Source organism: Desmodus rotundus, chromosome 6 (assembly GCF_022682495.2).
Source record: "Desmodus rotundus isolate HL8 chromosome 6, HLdesRot8A.1, whole genome shotgun sequence".
Lineage (NCBI taxonomy): Eukaryota > Metazoa > Chordata > Mammalia > Chiroptera > Phyllostomidae > Desmodus > Desmodus rotundus.
Window position 1 is genome coordinate 108,154,331 of NC_071392.1, and position 22,052 is coordinate 108,176,382.

General features: G+C 50.9%; 1 long non-coding RNA gene across 2 annotated transcripts; it reads left to right on the plus strand.

Moving 5' to 3' along the window:
• Positions 1-1,711: 1,711 nt before the first annotated feature.
• LOC123479647 (uncharacterized) lies at positions 1,712-21,699 on the plus strand. 2 transcript variants are annotated; one of them, XR_008427182.2, is made up of 5 exons: positions 1,712-2,480; positions 2,843-2,937; positions 17,734-17,867; positions 18,375-18,511; positions 20,087-21,699. It is a non-coding gene; the product is annotated as an uncharacterized lncRNA (long non-coding RNA). The 2 variants fall into 2 exon arrangements; XR_008427183.2 differs by having other exon boundaries at positions 20,172-21,699.
• Positions 21,700-22,052: the final 353 nt, after the last annotated feature.

Sequence of the window (22,052 nt, forward strand, 5' to 3'; positions counted from 1 at the left end):
TCTGCAGAGGCTGGGCGCTGCCTGGATATGCTTCCCAAGCCCCTGAGAACAGCGGGTGGAACAGAGACGCTGCTGGGAAGAAGATTCCCCTGTCCCTTTCAAGGAACTTCCTCGTCCTGCCTGTCCCCCATCCCCAGGAGCCCATAAGGCCGTGGTGCACTGCAGGTAATTACAGGTTCAGAGGCCTGGCGCAGGGAGGCTGGGGATGTGCAGGGTGCGGGTGGGGTGCTGCTGGCCAACAGGAGCCGTCATGCCAGCCTGGCTGCCATGGAGGGAGTGTGCAGACACCAAGTCCCCCATAAAGTCGCCCCAGAGCAGGCAGCGTTTACAGGCTTTCTGGGTGGGGCATGACGTCACCAGGAGCCAATCAGGGGCCCACTGGCCCTTTTTCCTTCTTTGGGGCCTGTCTCTGTGGCTGTGGAGGTACATTCTTGGTAAAGTGGATGCCTTCTTTTGGAATGCTTGGACCCAATGGGTTTTGCAGCCAGTGGCCATGCTGATTACCTTTCAAGCAAAGCAGCCAACTCCTGAGTCCTACATTCCCTTCCAAGGCCTCCTGGGCAGCCTGAATGGGCCGCCTTGAGTTCCCTTCAAGCCACAGCTTCCAACTTCTTTTAATGAATCAGCTCCTTTTAAAATATGTCCATTTGAGAAAAATAGCCTGGATTGAGAAACACAATAAAACAGACACCGTGGAGCAGAGGAGCCTGATGTGAATCCCCGCCTCCCCTCCTTACTACCTGTGTTGTTCTTGGTCGAGTCTCCCACCCATCTGAACCTCAGTTGTCCCATCCTTAGAGTGGGGGTGATGCTCTCCCTTTGCGGGGATGTTGTGGATAGGTGTGAAGTCTGTTAGCCAGTATTTTGGACAAACCCATTCTTCTTCATAGCACTTGATCTGAAGACTGCCAAGCCTTCCCGGGTCTGTCTACCTCCCACGCGGCATTTAGGGAGCAGATCTTAAGGAAGGTGGAAATAAGGCCCAGACAGGCCGAGGGTCTTGTGAAATCTACGCTAATTAAGGGCCTTTTGTGGTTGTTTTGTGAAGTGTGATCATTTGTTAGCTCCAGTTAAAATAAGCAATAAAACCAACATGCAACCCAACTGAAAATTTAGAAAACGAGGGAAAAGCCCTTTCCGTAAGGCTATCAGGCTGGCATTGCAAGTGCTGTGATTTTTATGTTCATCCACAGTGTGTGCATACTGCACTTGGTAATAAACTTGAAATGTGAACGCTGCTTTCCCAGTTAACGTTGCAGTCTGCACGTCCCTGCTGCACCAGTCTCAGAGATTATCCGATTATTTCATCAAACTGACGCTGGGTGCTGTTGAATTTTACTTCCAATTATTCTTCATTCTAAATAATGCTTTAACAAACACTTTTCTTTTTCCACAGAGTGTTCCTTTTTTTTTTCTCATTTCCTTAGGACAAATTCCCAGAAGTGGAATCCGTGGGTCTCGGGGTAGGCACATTTTTGTGGTTTGTGATACATATTTTCCAATTTACTTTCCATAAAGGTTGTTCTAATTTGCTTTGCCTCCAGCAACGCTTTCCTGTTGAGCGATTTCAGAGCAACCTCACTAGCATTAGGTGTTACTGTTTCCAAATTTGATGGCTTTGAGAGAAACTGTTATTCCTTTTCATTTGGATTCTTTGTGGATTCAAAGGTATATGTGGATTATACGACTAACGAATATATGTTTTCTTTTCTGAACACTATCTGATATTTTGGGTGGTATTGAATAAGGGGAGTCTTTCACTACCACATGCAGTAACGCCATTCCTCTGTGCTGGCGTTATTTCCTCTGTGCTGGCTTAGAGGAACGGCAAGTATCTTCCCCAAGCCAGACGGTAATCATTGTGATAAACTGGGGTTGCGCCAAAGTTGGAATAAACAAATGATTACGGCAGACAATAGAGGCACAGACCTGCCCCTGATGAATGAAGTTGCTAATGTGGCTTCCTGGGGTGGATGTCAGCCAAGGGCTTCGCCTGTGATTTGCATTTGGTCCCAGGGACACTGGTAAGTGGTTTGGGGATGTGAGGAGGTGGCAGGATGCTTGCCGAGCAGGGGAGGAGGGTGCTGCTTGGGGTGGATGGGTGGAGTCTGGTTTCCACAGGGAATGGAAAAGGAGTGATTTAGAAGAACTTCACAGGGAGAGGGGTTGGCATGGGGTCCTCATGCAGGTGTAAATTGGGAGGACTGGAGGTGAATTAGGGTCAGGGGGTATTTAGGTCAGCCATCTCCATCAGAAGCCCGTCACCCGACCCAGACTGGAGGTCTGACCACTAGAGAGCCATGAATAGCCAGACTTGGGTTACAATCTAGGCTCCACCAACAGCCCCTTGCAGAAGATGTCACCATGCACTGAGGGACGTCAAGGAACCCAGGCAGCACATCTTGGCCCACCCAGCTGCGGTCCTTGCCTCCCTTCAGTCTGCACAGGCCCATCTCCTGTGTCCACAAGGCCTTCCTCAGGTGACCTTACCTCCTCCCAGTGTAAAGGTTGATCTTGGGTCCAGGTGCCTCCAGGCTCCTTGGATATTTTTCTGTGGAGTCCCCCACACAGGAGCAGCCTTCGTCTGGGTCACCCCTCTTGTGTTACCCAAGGCATTCTGATTCTCTAACCGGAGAACAGGCTCCTCGCTCAGACTTTAAAAGCCTGGATTCTTTTTTATCCTCGAAACTTCCCTTCTGCCAGGAGGCCTGCTTTGGCCTCTCCAGTCAGCTAATGATCCCCGACCCCTGCCTTGCTATGTAGAAACTTTTATTGCTGTTCTTATTGTTCTTATTGCTCCAAACCCGTGACTGTCTGATCAGAGGTTGACCTTCTTTTCCAGACACTGCTGGAATGTGCCAGACATTCGTGCCTCTCTCACCCTTCCCAGCAACCCCCTGGCACATCGCAGATGCTCAAGGAACATTTGTTACATGGGTGAGTGATAATATAAACACTCCACTATCTCCAAAACACCCTCCCCACATGCTATCTTATTTGGTATTGACCCCGTTGTGAAGGCAGACAGGCTGGGGATTGCTGTACCCATTTCACAGAAGGCAATAATGAGTAACACCAGCTGACATACTGCGAGAAGACAATGTGCCCGGCACAACGCCCAGCACTTCACAAGCAATTTTTGATGTAGTTGCCCCAACAACAAGAGGAGGCAGGGGACCCGTCATCCCCTCTCCCCTGGGAGGAGGCTGCGGCTTGCTGAGGACAGTCACTCGCTAAGGTCACATTGCCAGGAAGGGACGCAGCTGGAATCTGAACCCAGTCTGTGTGTTGCTCAAGGCCCTACTCAGCTAGGCTGCAGGTCCCAATGGCATCATCTCCACCTTGAATTCTGAAGGGAAGGAAAAGTCTCATTTGTCCCTGCATCTCCGGTGCCTAGCAGCACTAAATGCTGATGAAATGGATGGATGGATGGATGGGTGAGTGGAGGTCGGCCCCAGTTCTTTGGCAAGTGGAGAGTTTCTGCTTTGCCGTGCAGTCAGGAGGTAGGGGTTGGGCGTCACACGGGGCAGGTCTTGTACTTGAGTTGTTCTGGTCATAAAACTCGAGGGTGTGTCCCCGTGGGGACACAGCGAGCAACATGCCTGCCTGCCAGGGCATCAGATATGTCTTGCCAAACACCGAAGGCAAAATGAAATGTTCTGGGAGAGCAAACAGCTGCCTCCCTCCTGTGCCGGGCGAGCAGGACCATTGCGCCCCGTTGACACAGGCATTTCTCTCCTGACTGATGGCCTTGGAAGATAATGTGTCCTGTGTGTGTCCCAGAGCACAGGGAGCAGCTGTAGTGAATGTGGTGGGTGGGGCAAGGGCCCATGTGTCTGGGTGGGGTGGTCTCAATCCCTTTCTAAGCAGCAGACACAGAAGGGAGGGGTCCCACCCCCAGGGGGTGCAAAGTCAGGCAGGGCCTGTGGGTGTCAGCATCTGCCTCTCTGCTCAGCTCTGGGTGGAGCCTGAGGGTCCAGCCAGTGGACCCCAGCCCACACTGTTGCAGGTGCAATTAGTCACCCTGTTCTGAGCTCTGCATGTGTGGCCCACCTGGCCGGACATAGGAATTTGTCCTTGATTGCACCCGAGGTCCAAGTGCAAAACACAGGGCACCAATTTTCACGTATATCTTGTCTGCCCCCCCTGTCAGGGCACTCAGCTTTGCTAAGGTGGACAAGGATAGATTTAGAACAGCTAACGTTTATTGAACATTTGTTCTGGGTTAAATGAGTATCTCGTTTGGAATGTTGTTATCTCAAAGTGGCATGGATAGTAGAGTGGGCAAGACTTGGGCTTAAATTTCAGCCCTTCTGCTTATAACTGTGTGACTCTAGGAGAGTCACTTCACCTGTCAGAGCTCTGTTTCTGTACCTGTAGAATGTTCTGGCGAGTAGCAGTCTTTGTAGCTACCAGGTGGTCGGGAAGGTCAACGGAGAGCCTGTTGCACAAGGCCCAGCACAGTGCTGGAGAGAGAGAGAGTGAGGTATGGGGATGGGGATTAGCCTGCTGGGCCCCTACTCTGTGATGCTGGAGGATCATTCTTGGTCTCCTCTCAGAATTCCCTGGAGGACAAACCCATGGCTTGTACTCGAGAGAATTTCCAGGATTCTCTGAGCAAGAGCTGGGGCCAGATCTTGGGAAAGGGAGCTGCCAGAGGAGGAGGACTGGGGCTGGGGCAGGTGGAGGGGAAAAGAGACCCCTCTGCCTGGCTTCCCAGGGTTCTCTAGGGGGCTCAGAATTTGCTTTTCACACTCTCCTGCCCTGTCACAGCCAGTCCTCTGTGCTCCTTCCCCCAACCGGATTAGGAGCCACCAAGCCTCTGACAAGGGCTTTCTTCCCCAGCTCTGTTCAGAGGGCCATGGGTGTCTCCCATCCTTCTCATCCGATGTCCTGGTGAATTTTCTTTTCCAGAAAATGATTGTTGAATGAATTAACGAAATGTGAGAATGCTTATGCTTCCCTGGGTGGCTGTTTGAAACAGGCTCAGTCTACCACCCGTGGGGCAGGAGGGCATTGCATGTATTCCCACTGGATAGAGGATGTGTGTGTGTATGCACACGTGTGTGTGTGTGTGTGTGTGTGTGTGTGTGGACGCATGAGTGTGAAAGGTGGAGGGAAGAATCAGGCAGCCACTCCCCCAGCCACTGGTTGCCCCCAGAGCCCGAGGGTTCCCAGGCAGGATCTCAATCTCTCATTCACCTTTCTGGCTGCTGGGGGTGGGGGGGCTGGAGAGCAGAGTGTCGGTCTGGGGCTCTTGTTTTCCTGGGAGGGGCACCAGTCCTGGGGGAGGGAGGGGGAGATTTGTACCAGCAGCTAAGCAGATAATTGCTTGTCAGATTGATTGAAGGCTTTTCAAAATGTCTTTTCCTTGAAACAGCCTCCCATCCCCCCAATGAGTAGATTATTTGAGTTGGAACCATTTCCCCCTCAGCATTTTTTTCTCCTTTCTCAAAGTAGTAATTACTGGCCAAGTAGCCCTCCATGGCGTTTCCTGTCATTTGGAGGCTGAAGCCAGCGGCTGTTTCCTCTGCTGGGTGAGCGACAAGCAGGACAATTAGGGAAACACCCCACCCCCCAGGCTGGCCCTGAGCCCCAGGGCTCCTGGTGGCCTGATGGGGCTGCCAGGGCCTGGCCGTCCCCTGTGGGGATGGCTGGTGGGAAGGAACTGGCTGGCTGGCCAACTGAGGGGGCTCCTGGCTCTTTTCCAAATCCCAGAGCTTCCATCATCCTTTGTGTCCTTGTTTCCTGTGTGTGGGGGTGTGCCCACACTCCTGCCCACGCGTGTGCTTGCGTGTGCATATGAACCATGCACATGAGAACTGTGCATGGCCTCTTTGGCTCCAGTAAAAACCCCATAGCTGGGGTCACCCTCCGTGGTTTTCCCAAGGGAACTCAGGCTTGAACCACCTGTTTAGATTTGCGAACTCTGCCAAGTGTTTGCCATTCTAAGTGGATTGAAGGCCGGCAAGATGGGGAGACAGGCAATGAAGCCCGTATAGTAAAATGCTAATTGCCAAATTTAGAGGGTAAGGTTTTGGGTGGTCATGGCACAATCCTTTCAGCTTTTTCATAGTTCCAGGTATTTCCAAGCTACTCACAGTAAAATGTGGGTAAAACATTTCCAGGGGCGCTCTACCCTCCCTGCCCACACTCCGGATTCACAGTGGCCAATAGCCTTGCATTTTGATTTTCTGCCACTCCTCTTCCTCTTCCTCCTCTTCCTTTCCTTGTCCTCCTCCCCGTTAGACTTTCCTCTCGGTTACGGAAGCCAAAACTGAGCAGGATGCGGTCCGAGATGAGATTAGGAGCTGATGAGTTGAGATGGTTTGAGTCTATTCCAAGCTCTGGCACTCTGGGCAGGTGCCCGAACCACTCAGTGCCTCATTTTACCCATCTGTGAAATGTGACTAATTATAAGAGAACCTTGGTAAGGTTGCCGTAAGAGAATGCACATAAACTGTTTAGCACAAAGCCCAGACCATAAGCTGTGCTTAACAAATGTTTGGTAAACAAATACTAAAAACAGATCTCATAAGGAGACCTGTACCACGGAGAAAGGTGGTAGGAAACGGGCCAAAAGGTGCCCGTGGCAGGGAAGTGTGTACTTGGGGGACCCGAGAAGTTTAGTGTGGCTGGACTAAGGTGTGGGTGGCTGGGCGGAGTGTTGAAGGACAGGGGAGGGAGGCTGGGGCCGCTTTGCGTGTGTGGTAAAGACCATGGACCCTGGGATCCGATGGCTTGGTTCAAATTCCAGCCCTGCCACCTACTAGCTATATCACTTTGGACGAATGACTCACCTCTCCATGTCTTAGTTCCTTTATCTATTAAAGTGGGGATCACAACAGTTCCTTCTTTAGGGGACTGGATTAGCCGAGTTAATAAATGCAGAGGAGACAGAACAGTGCCTGGCTGCCCGGCTCGTGGCGAAGTGTGATAAAGGTGTTTGCCACTGTCATCACCCTCACACATGGGGACACGGACTGCACGTGTGCAGGGGCACCTGTGCGCACAGGTGTGTCTGTGGCCAGCAGTTGTCTGTGTGGTGTGTTTGTGTCCATACAAAGGTGTGCAGTGGGCACGGGGCTCAGGGAGTCCATCCTGGGGATCGCCAACAACAGCTGTAAGTGTTGCTGATCAATAGGAGTCAGTCATGTTCCTACTGGAGAACTTCCTATGACTCTTCATTCATTCATTCATTCATTCATTCAGCCGACAGCCCATTATGCGCCAGGCCCAGCCTCTTTAGCCCTTTACACTTGTTGGCATTGTCTAGCTTGTTCTTCCTCTCTGGCCTTCTGAATTCAAGTCTGACCTCACTTCCTCCGGGAAGCCTTCCTGACTGCAGTGGGCTATGTTAGGGGATGTGCTTGGCGTCCAGGTTTTTGTCCCCACAGGGAGACCAGTGACTCATCTATTCACCACTGAATCCCCAGCACCAGGCACAGCCTCAGAACATATGTCTTGGATGAATGAATAAATCAGTGGCCTAATGAGAGGACACTGCAGGGTGTCCAAATCCCGCTGACTGGTTCAACAGAGAGGCTGGGAGTTGGTTCACCAGCTTCTTAATCACTCCTGCAGTCACTGCTGGCTGAGCTGCCTGCTCCCCTGCCTCGGCCTGCGAGGCAGTCAACGGGGTCCGCCGATATACCTGCAACGGATGAAAAGGGATGGGACAGGAGGCGCGAAAGAACGGCAGCAAGACAAAGGATTCTGATCAAGCTGCAAATTTATTTCAAAACGGAGGGAGTTATATAGAGGAGGGCAGTAGAGGAAGTGCAGTGGATAGGTGGCTTCAAAGCGTGCTCTAGCCTGCGATTGGCCGGGGGGTGCATGGCGGGCGCGTGATCAAGGCACTGATTGGTGTGCCACCTGCATGTTCAGGGGGGAGGGATTCCATGGCTCCTGACCGCAGCATCCTGTTTATTCCGGCGCAGCTCTCAGGTCTGATTGCATCAGCCTGTTTCAGGCTTATCCCAGCCCCCAACATCTCCTCCCTTATTTTCATTTTTAAGGTGAGGAGTGGACTTTAACCGGCTAGGGGAGGCAGTGGTCTGGCTCCTCCTGAGCTCGTCCCGAGCTCTGAAGCACCCTTTTCGGAGGAGAGGGTTGGGGCGCTGACCTCTATGCAAGCCGACTTGCCTCTCAGGAGACATGGCAGGGCCACCTTCGGGGGTAGCTTCTCCTTGCGATGCTTTGCTCTGCACCTAGCGGTATCCATTACAATTTATATGTAAAGTATAATGCCAAGAGTTATACTGTCCTCGTAGGAGGTGGGGGTGCAAAAAGGAGCTTATGCGCGAGGACATTCTCGGAGAAGACGCTGCGAGTCAGTGCCAGGTTCATTCATTTCTAGCTGGTGATAATGTATCTGGATAGGTTTGCCAAGAAGGGAGTTAAGTTGGTCTCGGATGAGGTTTGTGGTGCGCCTGAGAACCCAGGGAGCAAAGGTCAGGAAGAGAATGATAGCTATTAAAGACCCGAGGAGAGGGAGAAGAAAGGGGAGTAGTCCGTTGAAGGCTGTAAGGAAAGGGCTCTCAGTCAGAGCTTTTCGTCGTCTTTCCAGATCTTCTTGAAGGATCTTGATCTTGTCCCGGACGATGCCTGACTTGTTGGCATAAAAGCAGCATCGTTCCTGTAAAGCTAAACAAATGCCTCCCTGCTCTGCTGTGAGTAAGTCTAGACCTCGTCTATTCTGTAGGACTACTTCTGCTAGGGAATCTAACTGGTCTTGAATGTCAGTAATAGTACTTGATAAGGCTTGGACATCATCGACAAGTTGTTTGGAAAGTTTTGTATAGGAGTGAACTGCAACTCCTAATCCTGTAGTTCCGGTAGCTACCGCTCCAGAGACTCCTAGACCAACAAGCAGGGGAATAATAGCTAAGGCTCTCTTGTGTCGTCCTGCGAAGTGGTCAAAAGCAGGAATGGGGACAGGCTCATCTCCTGGGATGATGTCTATGTCAGGTAATAAGGCAGCTAGGACGCATAGCCCTGTCCAGTTGGCAGGTAAGGCAGTGAAAGCTAAATTATTACCACAAATGAATGCTCATCCTGGACCAGGGCAGAGGGATGTGCTATAATTAAGCGTGTGGCTACAATTGGTAAAACTAGCGAAACCAACAGAAATATCAAAAGAATTATTTTGTAATTTCTTATAGATGCAGGGGGAGGAGTAAAAAAGCATAGGCTGAACTCTAAAGGGTATGCTGAGGGTGCAATTTTGTTCGGTGATATTCAGGGCTGATATGTTGGTGGGGACAGCTAGAGGCATGGGGGTGCCTTGGCTTAAGCATAACCAGCAATCTTGAGCTAGTGTAGGGTTGGAAATATTTCTAATGTTTTAAGACTAAGTTTCTTATATGTGTGGAAATAAGTTTGGGGGGCCGCAGTGTCTCTTGTACTGGGCTCTGCTTCGTCTATATCAGAAGGGGAGCTGTCAGAGTCCTCGGGGTTGTCACTGTCAGGAAGGGGGGTAGCTGCAGCCGCAGCTGAACTATTTACGTTCTCGGTCCTATCTGGGCGAGTCTGGGATCTAGTAACTGGGAATGCTAAAGTCTCGTGGGGAGGGGGACTGATCGTAAAAGCGGAGAATTCTTTGGCAATGGTTTTAATATCTCGGATGAAAGTGAGGGTCTCTTGAAGGAAAGGCTTTGGAAGCGGAGTGAATGCGGCGGTGGCCGCCAGGGGCAAGGTAATGGGTGCCTTGCACGCCGCGGGTGAAATGGCCGACGCGCCATGCGCTGAAGGCAAAATGGCGGCGGCAGGTGCGTGAGAGGTACTATAAGGAGGCGGTTTGAATGGCGGAAGGACTGCCGCCACGAGTGGTGGCCAGCCAGGATTATTGTAGCGAGCGGCCTCGTCCTCTAATTCTGCCTGTTCAGAGGGATCTAACTGGTCACCAGAGTCCTGAGAAACGGGGGGTGGAGCAGAGGAATAGAACTCCTGAAGGGGAGGGTGCAGAGAAGGGGCCTGAGGGTCTGTATCTATTTGGATGGAGACAGAAGGGCAATTTGAAGGCGCTCGTGAGGGGGGTCGCGAAAGCGAGTCAGCATGAGCGTCGGGGAGGCCGTGAACTGAGGGGGCTTTTGAAGGGGCCGGGGAGTGACTACGGAGAATTTCTTGCCCTTCTTTGCAAAGGCGCTGTATGTCAGGGGAATTATTGTGGTTTTTAAGGATGTCTGCTATGAGGTTATAATAGTTAAAGGCAGTTATAGGGACAGTCTCGGGGCCAAAAACCTTATAATAGTCATTTAGGCAGTCGCCTACACGGTGCCAGAGGCGGGAGTCAATGCTACCCTCCTGAGGAAACCATGGGCAGATTTTAAAAACGAAAGTGAAAAAGGAATTCAAATCTTTTTTACGAACCCTTATCTTGCGCACCTTGAGAGATTCTTTTAATTGAGCAACGAACAAATCATGTTGTGAGCATGCCTGTCCCATGGTTGGGTCTTACCTTTGAAATGCCGCTGTCGGGGAACGGGGGTCGTCAGGGAATGCCGGCGCGCGGTCGGGTAGTCGCGGTGAGCCGGGCGAAACGCTGGCGGCGAGCCGGGCGAAACGCTGCGATCGAAGGGGACAGCGGTCCGCACAGGCGATCAGCGGGGCCCCACGTTGGGCGCCAGTTGCCTCGGCCTGCGAGGCAGTCAACGGGGTCCGCCGATATACCTGCAACGGATGAAAAGGGATGGGACAGGAGGCGCGAAAGAACGGCAGCAAGACAAAGGATTCTGATCAAGCTGCAAATTTATTTCAAAACGGAGGGAGTTATATAGAGGAGGGCAGTAGAGGAAGTGCAGTGGATAGGTGGCTTCAAAGCGTGCTCTAGCCTGCGATTGGCCGGGGGGTGCATGGCGGGCGCGTGATCAAGGCACTGATTGGTGTGCCACCTGCATGTTCAGGGGGGAGGGATTCCATGGCTCCTGACCGCAGCATCCTGTTTATTCCGGCGCAGCTCTCAGGTCTGATTGCATCAGCCTGTTTCAGGCTTATCCCAGCCCCCAACACTCCCCCCAGGAAGGTGTAGAGGCTGGAGCCTGGTTTCTCACTGGGAGTTAAAGGGGCAGCAGGCGTTGGCTGTATGGAGGCATCATGGCTGCTGGGGGTGGTGAGTTCCTCAAGGCTGCTAGATGTGTTGGGAAGCAGGACAGGAAAGCTGTCAGCGTCCTTCAGATAATGGGGACATTCTGACCTTGGGCTCAGCCCAGTGTCCTTCCCTGGAGGCTCTGGTATGCCAGGCTTGGACCCCCAGGGGAGGCCAAGGAAGCCGCTGTGGCCGCAGTAGCGTGGACGCTGAACCCCGCTTTATCTCCTTGCACCACATGCGGCTGCCGTGGTGGGTACACAGTGCTCAGTAGCTCTCAGGAAGCTGGAGCAGTTTCTGTCTCTCTGGGGGTCAGAGGTGACTAGAATTTGGCAGCAAGGGAAACGGAAACTTCCTGTGGCTGCCTCAGAGCTGAGACGGGCAGCAGGAGCCCAGACAGAGCTGGCAGCCCAGGGATGCCAGAGATGTGATTTTCCTGGCCAGTTCCTCCTGCAGGACACATGGTGGGGCTGGATTTCACAGTATACACGAGCATAGTGCGTGTGTGCACGCACACACACACTATAGTGCATGTGCGTGCACAGAGCGCACACACATGTACAGCACACATGAACACACACAGCACAGACATGTGCATAGTATGCCCACACACATGCATGTGTGTGTACACAAGTGCAGGCATTAGCCAAGAATGCCTGTGTCTGAGTTTGAGTCTATCTGCTGGCTGTGAGCGCTCCTGGCACATGTTTGAAGCAGGAATTCGTGTGTGCTTGTATGTGTTCTTACACATACATGTGCCCAAGGGGTGAGTGAGCCTGTGTTCTGAAGGCGTAGAGGACCAGAGGACAAGCTTGCGGTGTGTGTGCGTGTGTGAGAGATATGTGCACTGACGAGCCACCCTGAGGCCGGCAGGTGACCACGGGAGGGAGGGGATGAGGGTCACGATGCTGAAAACATCCGGCCCTTCGTATGGCCCTGGAGTCTCCGCAGGTAGTCGCGTGTTTCTCCGTGCCGACAGAGGTGTTACTTCTCACTGCCTGTTAAATACGATTCCCGGCCTTGCTCAGGCCGGTTATTAATCAGACACGGCAGTTGGAAGGAGAGGTGGTAGGATCGTCTCTATGGATGAGGGGCGAGCAGACCTGCCCCGCTGTTCGGGAGGGGGGCCAGGCCTGCAGCCAGACTCTGCCCACGGTAGCCCGGCCCCGTCTGGTGCCTGTGATGGGTGGGGGTTGTTGGGGAGCGGGCGGCCTCAGGAAGGATTATGTGCAGCAGCAGCGATGCTCTGTGTTGGGAAGGGGGCTCTGCCTTCAACAACCACAGATGTGTCTCTAAACCCAGGGGCTGTGGGAGCAGAGAGGGAGAACCGCTGACATAAGGCTGCGTAGGGGTGGGGGTCTGCCCAGGGTCTCAAACTGAGCAGAATTTTCCCCTCACAGCTTTAAAAGTTTGTTATTCACAGTTACCAGCTATTTGTGTTCTTTTTTCAATGCCTGCCTCTGAGACTAGACCAGGGGTTGGCAAACTACGGCCTGTGAGCCAAATGCTGCTCACTGTCTGGTTTTGTAAATAAAGTTTTATTGGAACACTGCCATACCTAGTCATTTCTGTATTTTCTATGGCTGCTTTTATGCTACAATTGGAAGAGTTGGGTCATTGGGATATGGACCTGGGGCCGGTGTAGCCTAAAATGTTTACCAGCTGACTCTTTACAGAAAAAACTTTTCAGACCTCCGGGCTGGATTGTTAGTTTCATGAGGGTGGGGATTATAGGCTTGACACATAGTAAGTGTTTAATAAATATTAGTAGTGAAATGAAGGAATGACTTGATCAGTTTTGCAAGATAAAGTTGTTGGAACTGCAGGCAGAGAGAATTGCGTGCGCTGAGGCAGGGGCCAGTAAACAGCACCGGGTGTGCGGGTGACGGGTTTGGTGTGGCTGCAGTGCAGAGAGCACACACGCACTCGCACACGTGCACTAGGGCACGTGGGAGCTAACGTCACTGAGCCAGATGTGCATGTGACAGGAGGCCAGGGGGCCAGCACGAAACTAGAGTGGTTTTGGGAGCCAGATTTGTGGGGCCTGGAAGGGATCCCATCAAGGGGGGTTTGGACTGTGTGTTCTGGGCACTGGAGAATCACTGTGGCTGGGGGGAGGTCGTCGGTGGAGGCTCTGGGGAAGCCCAGGCAGGTGAGGAATGTGGGATCCTGGGCGGGCCTGGACTCCTCTAGACTAGTTTGAGGGGCAAAGATGAAGGAGGAGAGCCTGCCTCCCTCGGCCAGGCTCAGGATTGCAGGAGGTCAGGAAGGTGAGCCCATCCAGTGGGTGCGTGCCTGGCCCTGAGCCACTACTAAGCAGGGTTGCCAGACGAAATACAGGATGCCCAGGTAAATTTGAATTTCAGATGAATAACAAACATGTTTTAGTATAAGCCTGCCCCAAACTATAGGAGACCGTTCAGTGTGGTGTGGGCCCAGCTCCCACTCAGAAAGGCCAGTGGGGAGCAAGGTCTAGCACACAGGACCCACACCCGTGGATAGGTTCTCCCGTGGGGAATCAGGCCCTCATTGTACCTAGGCCCTCATTGTACCTAGGCCGCTTTGAGACTTGATTTTTGCTAAAACTCCCTCACTCTGAATTGAGGCAGCAAATGCTTACTGTGTATCTTTAAAGTAACTTCCTAAAATCAATCTAAACCTTCCAAGGACTAGTGTAACCAGTTCAACCACTTTTCCCTTTACATTTGCAAATATCCTTCTTTTCTGATGTATTTAGCAACATCCTCTCCTTTGTTTTCTGTAAAAGGTAACCACCTAAAGCGAACCTGTGCATAGTAAATGAGGACCATCCTCCATGTAATGTGCCCAGAAAAGTAATAAAAGCCTGTCAAGGCAAGGGTTGGGGCTCTCTCCCCTTGAGAGAGTGGCCCTGCCGTCTTTGTCTCCTCTTAACCACAATGCTGGGGACACTGCAGGCTGGTGTCCGCATCACCACACCCTACCTGGGACATACTTATAGTAACACATGATTTGGAGTCTTTCTGAAATTCAAATCTAACGGTGCATCTTGTAACTTTTAAAATTTTATTTTTCAATTATAGTTTACATTCAATATTATTTTATATTAGCTTCAGGTGTACAGCCTAGTGGTTAGGTAATCATATACTTTAGAAAGTGGTTCCCCCAATATTTCAAGTACCCGCCTGGCATCATACTTAGTTCTTACAATATTATCAACTATATTCCCTATGCTGTACTTTACATCCCGGTGACTACCAATTTGTACTTCTTAATCCCTTCAGATTTTCCACCCAGCCCCGCAAGCTCCAGTCTTCTCTGGCAGTCATCAGTCTGTTCTCTGTATCTATGAGTCTGTTTCTATTTTGTTTGTTCATTTATTTTGTTCTTTAGATTCTACATGTAAATGAAATTGCATGGTATTTTGTCTTTCTCTGTCTGACTCATTTCACTGAGTGTAATACTCTCTAGGTCCATCCATGCTGTCGCAAATGATAAGATTTCATTCTTTTCTATGGCCAAGTAATATTCTATTGTATATATGTACCACAACTTTTAAATACACTGGTTGGCATTTTGTAATTTTATTTGTTAAATCTGGCGGCCCAACTGCTAAGGGATGTTGGCTGAAACTGGGTCTTTGCTGGCAGCTTCCAGGCCTGGAAAAACCAGCCAGTGAAGCCAGAAACAGGATGACAAGCAGTGGGGCTGGACACTGGGACTTTGAGGCCACATGGAACCCGGTCCTCTTGGCTTATGGGGAAGGACACAAAGGTCACGTAGCCAGAGGCAATCCTGACATTCTGCTTTTCTCTGTGGTTGGTCAAGAGGGAGCTCTGGCTCTGGGGAGAGCTCCCCAAGGTCACACAAAGTCAAGTGGAAGGATCCTACCAGAAAGGTTGGGGAGCCCGGAGTGTGGCTTCCGGAATCTTTGGAGTCATTCCTGTCTTGATAGTAGATACCATTCTTGCCTCAATGCATCCAGCTGTAAAATGGGGCTAATTACACCCACCTCACAGGTGAGTGGCGAGGATTAATTAATGTTTGTAAAGGCTTTGTGATCCTTGGATGAAAGACACTCCTTACATACAAAGGGTCATTATTTTTATTATTATTATACAAGTGCCAAGTATGATTACCTTAATTAGCTTTTCTAGATATCAAAAGCAATTAGACTGATCACTTGCTGAACTCCATTTTGGAAACCCAAGTCAGAAACTCACACACATTCCCCTGTTAGCTCATGGATTCTTCTCCTTTTTCTTATTTTTTTTGGGTGGTGGAGCATTGGAATTCTCAAAGAAATTTGTTTCAGGCTCTGGCTAAGAGTCACCCCATAGCAATATTTTCTAGGCATTTAACGTTCCCTGAAAACAGATTTTTCAGTGGAAATGCTAATACAGGGAGTGCTGAGGGGAAGGCTTAGCTTTGTGGACCAGGCAGCCTGGGCTGAATAGGAAAACATGTCCCCAGAAAACATAGGCCTCAGCCCCCAGGGCCAGTCTGGGCGAGGGGAAGGCAGCTTTACGTTTGATGGGGCCCGCTGTGGGTCAGGCCCTATCCCAGTACATGCATATCTTTAATCACAACCCCATGCAGGAGGTAGGAACATTTTGCCCCTCATTGTACAAATCAGGAGCACTGTGGCTCAGAGGTTAAGTGACCTGGGAAGGTCACAGAGCTAGGAAGTTTAGGAAGGACACAAACACAGGCCCTACTGATTCCGTAGCCTCCATCTAGTTTGATGTAACTTTCCCCTCTCCGTGTTCCCTGCAGTCCATTGGGCCTGAGTCTCTACTAGTCCTTAAGTCATCAAGAGATTGGCGTGTGTTTTTAAGAGAGTGGATAAGACCATGTAGGACTGAGTGGGTCACAGCAGTGCCGGGGGTCACCTACATGGCTTTGGAGCTAGCCCAGAATCCCAGAACTCAGGCAGAGGAGGGGCCTGTGGCCTGGATGTGCCCTGTCACAGCAGGAAGGGCAGGCCAGGGCACAGCCATCGGGGTGAGGCTTCCTCTCTACTGTCCAGTTATCTGGGAGGGCACAGAGATGACTGTAATTAACTTTACCAGCGTCCTTAGCAGAGGTGAGAGGACCTTTGCCCCACTCCCCTTTCCACTCTACCCAGCTTCCTTAATGGCTCAGAGGACCCTTCCAAGGCTGCGGCATGGCAGGGGGAGAGCGCTGGATTGAACTACATCACTGGCGCGTAACAAAATAAGATCACATCCCGGGTCTGCTGGGTCTACAAGTCCAGTTTCTTTTCACTGAACCACCCTGAGGGCTGGGTTGGCTGAGAGGTGCTTGGAATGGTGAGAGCTTGGTGGGTGAAGTGCTAAGCATTGTAGGAAGAGGTTGACACACTAATGGGAGGGTTGCTGGATTGATGGGTGGATGGGCTAGTGGATGGAGGTGGAATTGGTGGATTGGACAGGAGATGTATTTATAGATCAGGGGAGGACCGACAGACTGGATGGAAGAGCTGATGTGTGGGCGTAGGGATACACAGGGGTGGGTAGTAAATGAACAAAAGAGGGGTTGGAGATTTTGGTGGTTGAATGGGGAGTTGGAAAGGGAGAGAAGGGCTAGTAAGTGGGGAGTTGGAGAAAGGGAGAGGGGTTGGCAAATAAGTGAAGAAGTTGGTGGATGGGTGGAGTTTGGAAGATAAATGGAGAGTGGTGCATAGGTAGAGGGACTGTCAGATGGGGAAGTGGTTGGCAGATACAGGGCTGAATGGTGGAAGAAAGGGTTGCCTGATGGGTGGAAAAGTTGGTGGATGGGTGAGGAGTGGGGTGAATCGTGGAGCTTCTGATGGATTGGTGGTTGGATGGGCAGAGGTAGGAAAGTGGAAGATGGTGGACAAATGGAGGAAATGTCAGATAGGTGAAAATATTGACAGGTGAGGGACAAATACCATATGATCTCACCTTTAACTGGAACATAATCAACAAAAGAAAAAAGCAAACAAAATATAACCAGAGACATTGAAATTAAGAACAATGTAACAATAGCCAGGGGGGAGTGAGGAGGGGATAGTGGGAAGAGGGGTCTACAGGGGCTACTTTAAAGGACACAGGACAAAATCAAGGGGGAGGGTGGAGGTGGGGGAGGGAGGTGGGATTGGCTGGGGTAGGGTGGAGAGATGGGGAGAAAATGCAGACAATTGTAACTGAATAACAATAAAAAAATTAAAAAAAATAAAAAATAAAGAGTAAAATAAAAAAAAAATTTGCCAGATGGGAGAACGGTTGGCAAAGAGGTAGAAACAATGGCAGATGAGTCAAACATTCAGCGGAGAGGTAGAGGGCTTTGTGGAGGGTAGAAAGTTGTCTGAAAGATGGAGCAGCTGACTGTGAGCCCCAGGCTTCAGTGTGGACAGACCTCTCTTTATTTCTTCTGGCCTGAGACACGTGGTTCTCCCCCGCCGTGGGTCCTTGTGCTCTTATTCCAGGTGGCAGAAACTTCCAGTGCCCAGCTTGGTGGGTGGCTGTGAGCACCACCTGCTGTGTCTTCCCTCCTATTCCTGCAGCCGGGCTCTCCCTAGGTTCATAAAGCCCCCAACTGGGCAGGCCTTCTGTAATTATCTCTGGAACGTGAGCCTAAGAGGTGGGGCAAGTGGGGCTCTGTAAGACGGAGCTGACTCAGAGGCCAATGTCTGTCTTTTGGAGGTGTGTCAAATGTGGCCCGTGTCCAGCTTGCCAGGCCCAGTGCCCCAAGGCCCTGCCCTTCCCCACTGGCCATGATGAGGCCCACCCTAGCCTCCCCCGGAGAACCTGAGACCAGGAGGAAGAGTGTTAATCAGGTAGGGACCAGTCAGACACTCTGTCTCTCTGGCTCTTGCTCTCATTCTCTTTCCTCTATTCTCACTTCTCTCCTTCATCTTTTCCACATCCTCTGTACCTATTTCTCTCATTCTGTTTTGCTGCTAGGTTTTCTGTCTCTGACTTTCTGTTTTCTCTTTTTCTGCCTCTTCTTGGTCTCGCCCCTCCACCCCAGTCTCTTTGTTACTCTTCTTTGCTGTTTGTGTTTGTTTCTCTCCTCTGTCATTTTCTCCGCTTTGATCTGTTCCTTTTCTGCAGGCCTTTCTGTGCATCTCTCGTGGGCGGGCCCCTGCACCTCCCATAGGGACCTGCACTCCCTCCCCCTCCCCCCAGCAGCACCATCTCTGATCAATATGTGTCTTGTACACGGAAGCAGAACAGTTTTGAGGGAGGGTTTCTCTTGGGCTTTGAATTAAGTTTGGAAGCTTCCAAGAAAGCATTTTTCCTTTTCTATTGATCTATGATAAAATGGTGTAATTAACCCACAGGAAACACTGGCCGGAGCTGGCGTGGTGAAAGAGAAGGGAACACAGTAGCCACTCTCTGCAGACAGCAGGCCCTGGCCAAGGAAGACCCTTCCTCCAGAGCCCTGGCGGAGGGGCGTGGGATCTTGGTACAGACCCAGGTGAGAACCCAGTGTTGAGTCGACCACCTCATAGGATTCAGTTTTTTTCTTAAGGAGGCCACAAAATATCACAGTGGAGAAGAGCACTTTGGAGTTAGAGAGGCCTAGGTTCAAATCCCAGCCCTCCTCTGTCCTTGCTAGCTGTGGTATCTTGGACAAGTGACTTAGCCTCTCTGGTCCTCAAATTGCTCATCTCTGCAATGGGACTAACAAGACCTTCCTCATAAGGTTGCTGGGAAAAGTAAATGAATGCGTATCAGTGAAGGTTCAAACAGACACCAAGTGACGTGAAACTAGGGCTTGATTTTGAGTATTGGGTCCCGTGCCATGGTGGGAGCTGGTTAAACAGACTCAGGGAGGATGTTGCATCTGTGTATGTGCTTGAAGTCAACAGGGCAAGCAGTCACACACACACACACACACACACACACACACACGTGGACATGAGCCAGAGACAAAGGACACAGGAACCTGAGCTGGAACACACAAGGACATGTGGGTCCATGCCCAGTTCTCATCCCCTTTGAGTCCCCAACCCCAATGATGCCAGTGACCTGCTGGAGAAACTGGTGCCCTTTGTCACAGAGCTGAACATGCTCCTGGTCCAAGAGCCGGGGAAGCTGGGGGAGGATACCTGGCAGGAACTGGAGGAGCTATGGGCCAGGTGCTGCCCCGTGTCACCCCGGTGAGCCTGCAGACCAGCAACAACGTGTATGCATCCCGATAGCTCCGGGGGACCCATGCTGACCTACCAAGTACAAAAAAATGTGGATGCTGCTGCTCCACTGCAAAGTCTCATGCAAAAGGTCTCCTGGGCCCTAAGCTGACTCAGAACCATGCAGGGGTGGGAATTCTGGGAAGTGTAGTTCCAGGTTAGCTAAGTTGACTCAGAATAATTCCACCCGCCATGACATATTGGCTGCCATTGTCCTTTCTCTTCATGCATTCTGGGCTGGAAGATGGGCTCCTTTGTTGCCAAGTGATTTAGTACTTTAGGGTAACTGTAATATATTTTTTAAAATTTCTTTTTCAATTATAGTTGATTATAATATTATATTAGTAAATGCAATCTTATTAAATAAATACTTTTGTTTTACATGTTTTTAAAGTTCGCCAGATGATTCTAATGCACAGGTGGGCATGGGAGCCATTCTTCCATATGGAAAGTGACTGGGAGTGGTGGAGTTTACATGGGACCTGCATGTAGTAGGTGGCCCAAGGTCACACAAGTGACGGGTCTTCCAACTGACCATAAGTCTGTGGTTCTGCTGTAAGGACAGCATGGGGGGTGGAGACATTGGTGAGCATAGGCCTGTGTCATTGAGAAGGGAGCTGCAGAGGGGTGGGCAGGTGGGTCTCCATCTCTCCAGAGACTCTGAACCCCCTTCACCCACTAATCCCATAGCTTGGGGCTGTGGCTGGGCTGACCCACTTCCCAGTGACCAGGCCCAGGGGTCAGAGATGAGAAAGCACTTGTGCAGTGGTGGCAGTTGGCTTGTCCTTCCCTTGCATAGCCTAGAAAGAAGTGAATTACTCTGAAGATGCTACTGTCCCATTCAGGACTGTATTTCCCAGGTCCTCCAGGATAAGGGGAGGCTGAGTGACAAGTCCTTGCCCATGGCTTGTGAATGGAAATGATGTGCATCTCTTTCTGGACAAGGAGCTGAAGAAGAGGGTGGAGCTCCTCCACTTGTTTCCTCATCTATCGGGGGAATGTCTACACTCAATGTGATCTTGGAAGCCACATGCTGACTATGGCAGAGCCTCTACCAGCCTGGATCTCCTAGTGATGGAGTGGAGCAGCGTCCCCCACACTCACCAACCAGTAGCACCTGAATTGGAAAGTTACTGGAGTGGGAAGTAAACTTTCACTGTGATAAGTCATTGATATCTTGGAGTTTGTTTGTTACAGCATCTGCTGTTAACTTAATCCAATGGTTCTCAAAGTGTGGCCCCGGGACCAGCAGCAGCAGCAGCCCTGGAGAACGTGCTAGGGGCACAAACTCTCAGGTGCCACCCTGGATCTATTTAATCTGAAAGCTCTGGGGTGAAGGTCAGCTTTCTCTGTTTTTAACAAGCCTCCAGGGGATTGTGAAGCACACTCAAGTTCAAAACCCCCTGCCCCAACTTCTATACCTGTCAGTCAAAACTCCTGATTGGAGAGCCAGGCTTGGGGCCCTGTGGGTGGCTTTATGTTTTCTCCCACTGCCATCCTCACCCGCCACCCAACTCTTGCCTCCCAGGGGCCTCTTGTAGAACACAGCAATGACGCGTGTTCTAACTCTTGAAGTGAAGGCCATGCAGTAAAATGGCGTTCTCATGGAATAACTCGTTAATTCCTCCCTCGTCTTTTCATCCACCTGACTGGTACAGAGAGGTGTTGACCATGAGACTGACCAACAGACTTCCCTCGGGGCTCCACAGTGTGCAGTTGGGACCTACAGCCTTGTTAGGTGGGTTTACTATCCCCAGAGTTTTAGAGAAGCGAGAACTGAGGCCCAGAGAGTGCTGAGGAGTGGTTGGTCCAGGATACAGGACCGGTTCTCTGTGCTCCCATTCCCCACATTCATTCAGCACCGTTCTTACTGCCACGCCTGCACGTTCCAGCTGGCTCGCCTTTTGCAGACTGAACTCACCAATGGCAATCTCTTCGCACCTAAGGAAGAATCTCATTTTCCTGAATATGTTAGACAGGGGCATATGTTTGCTTTCTGTCTATGACTGTGAATTCAATCCATCCTGAAAAAATGAATGGATGAAGGGGTTAATTAATGAGTGGGTATCTGGGTAGCTTGCTCGAACCCTTCACCTAACTTTGCATGTCTAGAGACTCCCTGGGTCCTCACACGCTGAGAGCACGCTTTCTGCACGGAAGCGACATTGCTGCGGTTGTTTGTGGAGGACAAACAAATGGACACGGTCCTTGCAGGCTGTGAATGACGTGGTGTAAGTGAGGGCAGTGGGTCTCAAACCTGAACATGCGTCAGCATCACTCGTAGGGCTTGTTGACACACAGGTGGCCGGGACACCTCTCGCGCTCCCTGACCCTTGCCAGAGTTTCTCCCATGGTAGGTCTGGGCCAAAGCTCCGCATTTCTAGCAACTTCCCAGGTGAGACTGCTGCTTGTTGGTCTGGTAGGTGCACTTTGAGAGCTACTGGGTCAGAGTAGTGCTAACTGCTGTAGTAAATAACCGCCCCCTCCCCCCGCCCCGAGCATCAGCTTAACAGTGCGCATGTGTGTTTTGCACTCCCTGACAGGGAGATGGTTGACTATGTTGTGATAGGCATGTGATATGGCTATTGGAAGGGATCAGACATAAGTGGAATGATCTGGAGCATAATCAATGGTTGTTGACCGAGCAATGCAACTTGCCAAGGAATTTATGTAATATCATCTTATTTTCGTAACACAAAAACAGAAAACAAAATAAAACAGCCCGTTTCCCCCAACCTCAAGCCCCTATGTATGTTTTATAAATATAGCAAAAGGTCCATAAGACTATACCAGCCTATTAACATGGGGGTAATAGCCTGGTATAGT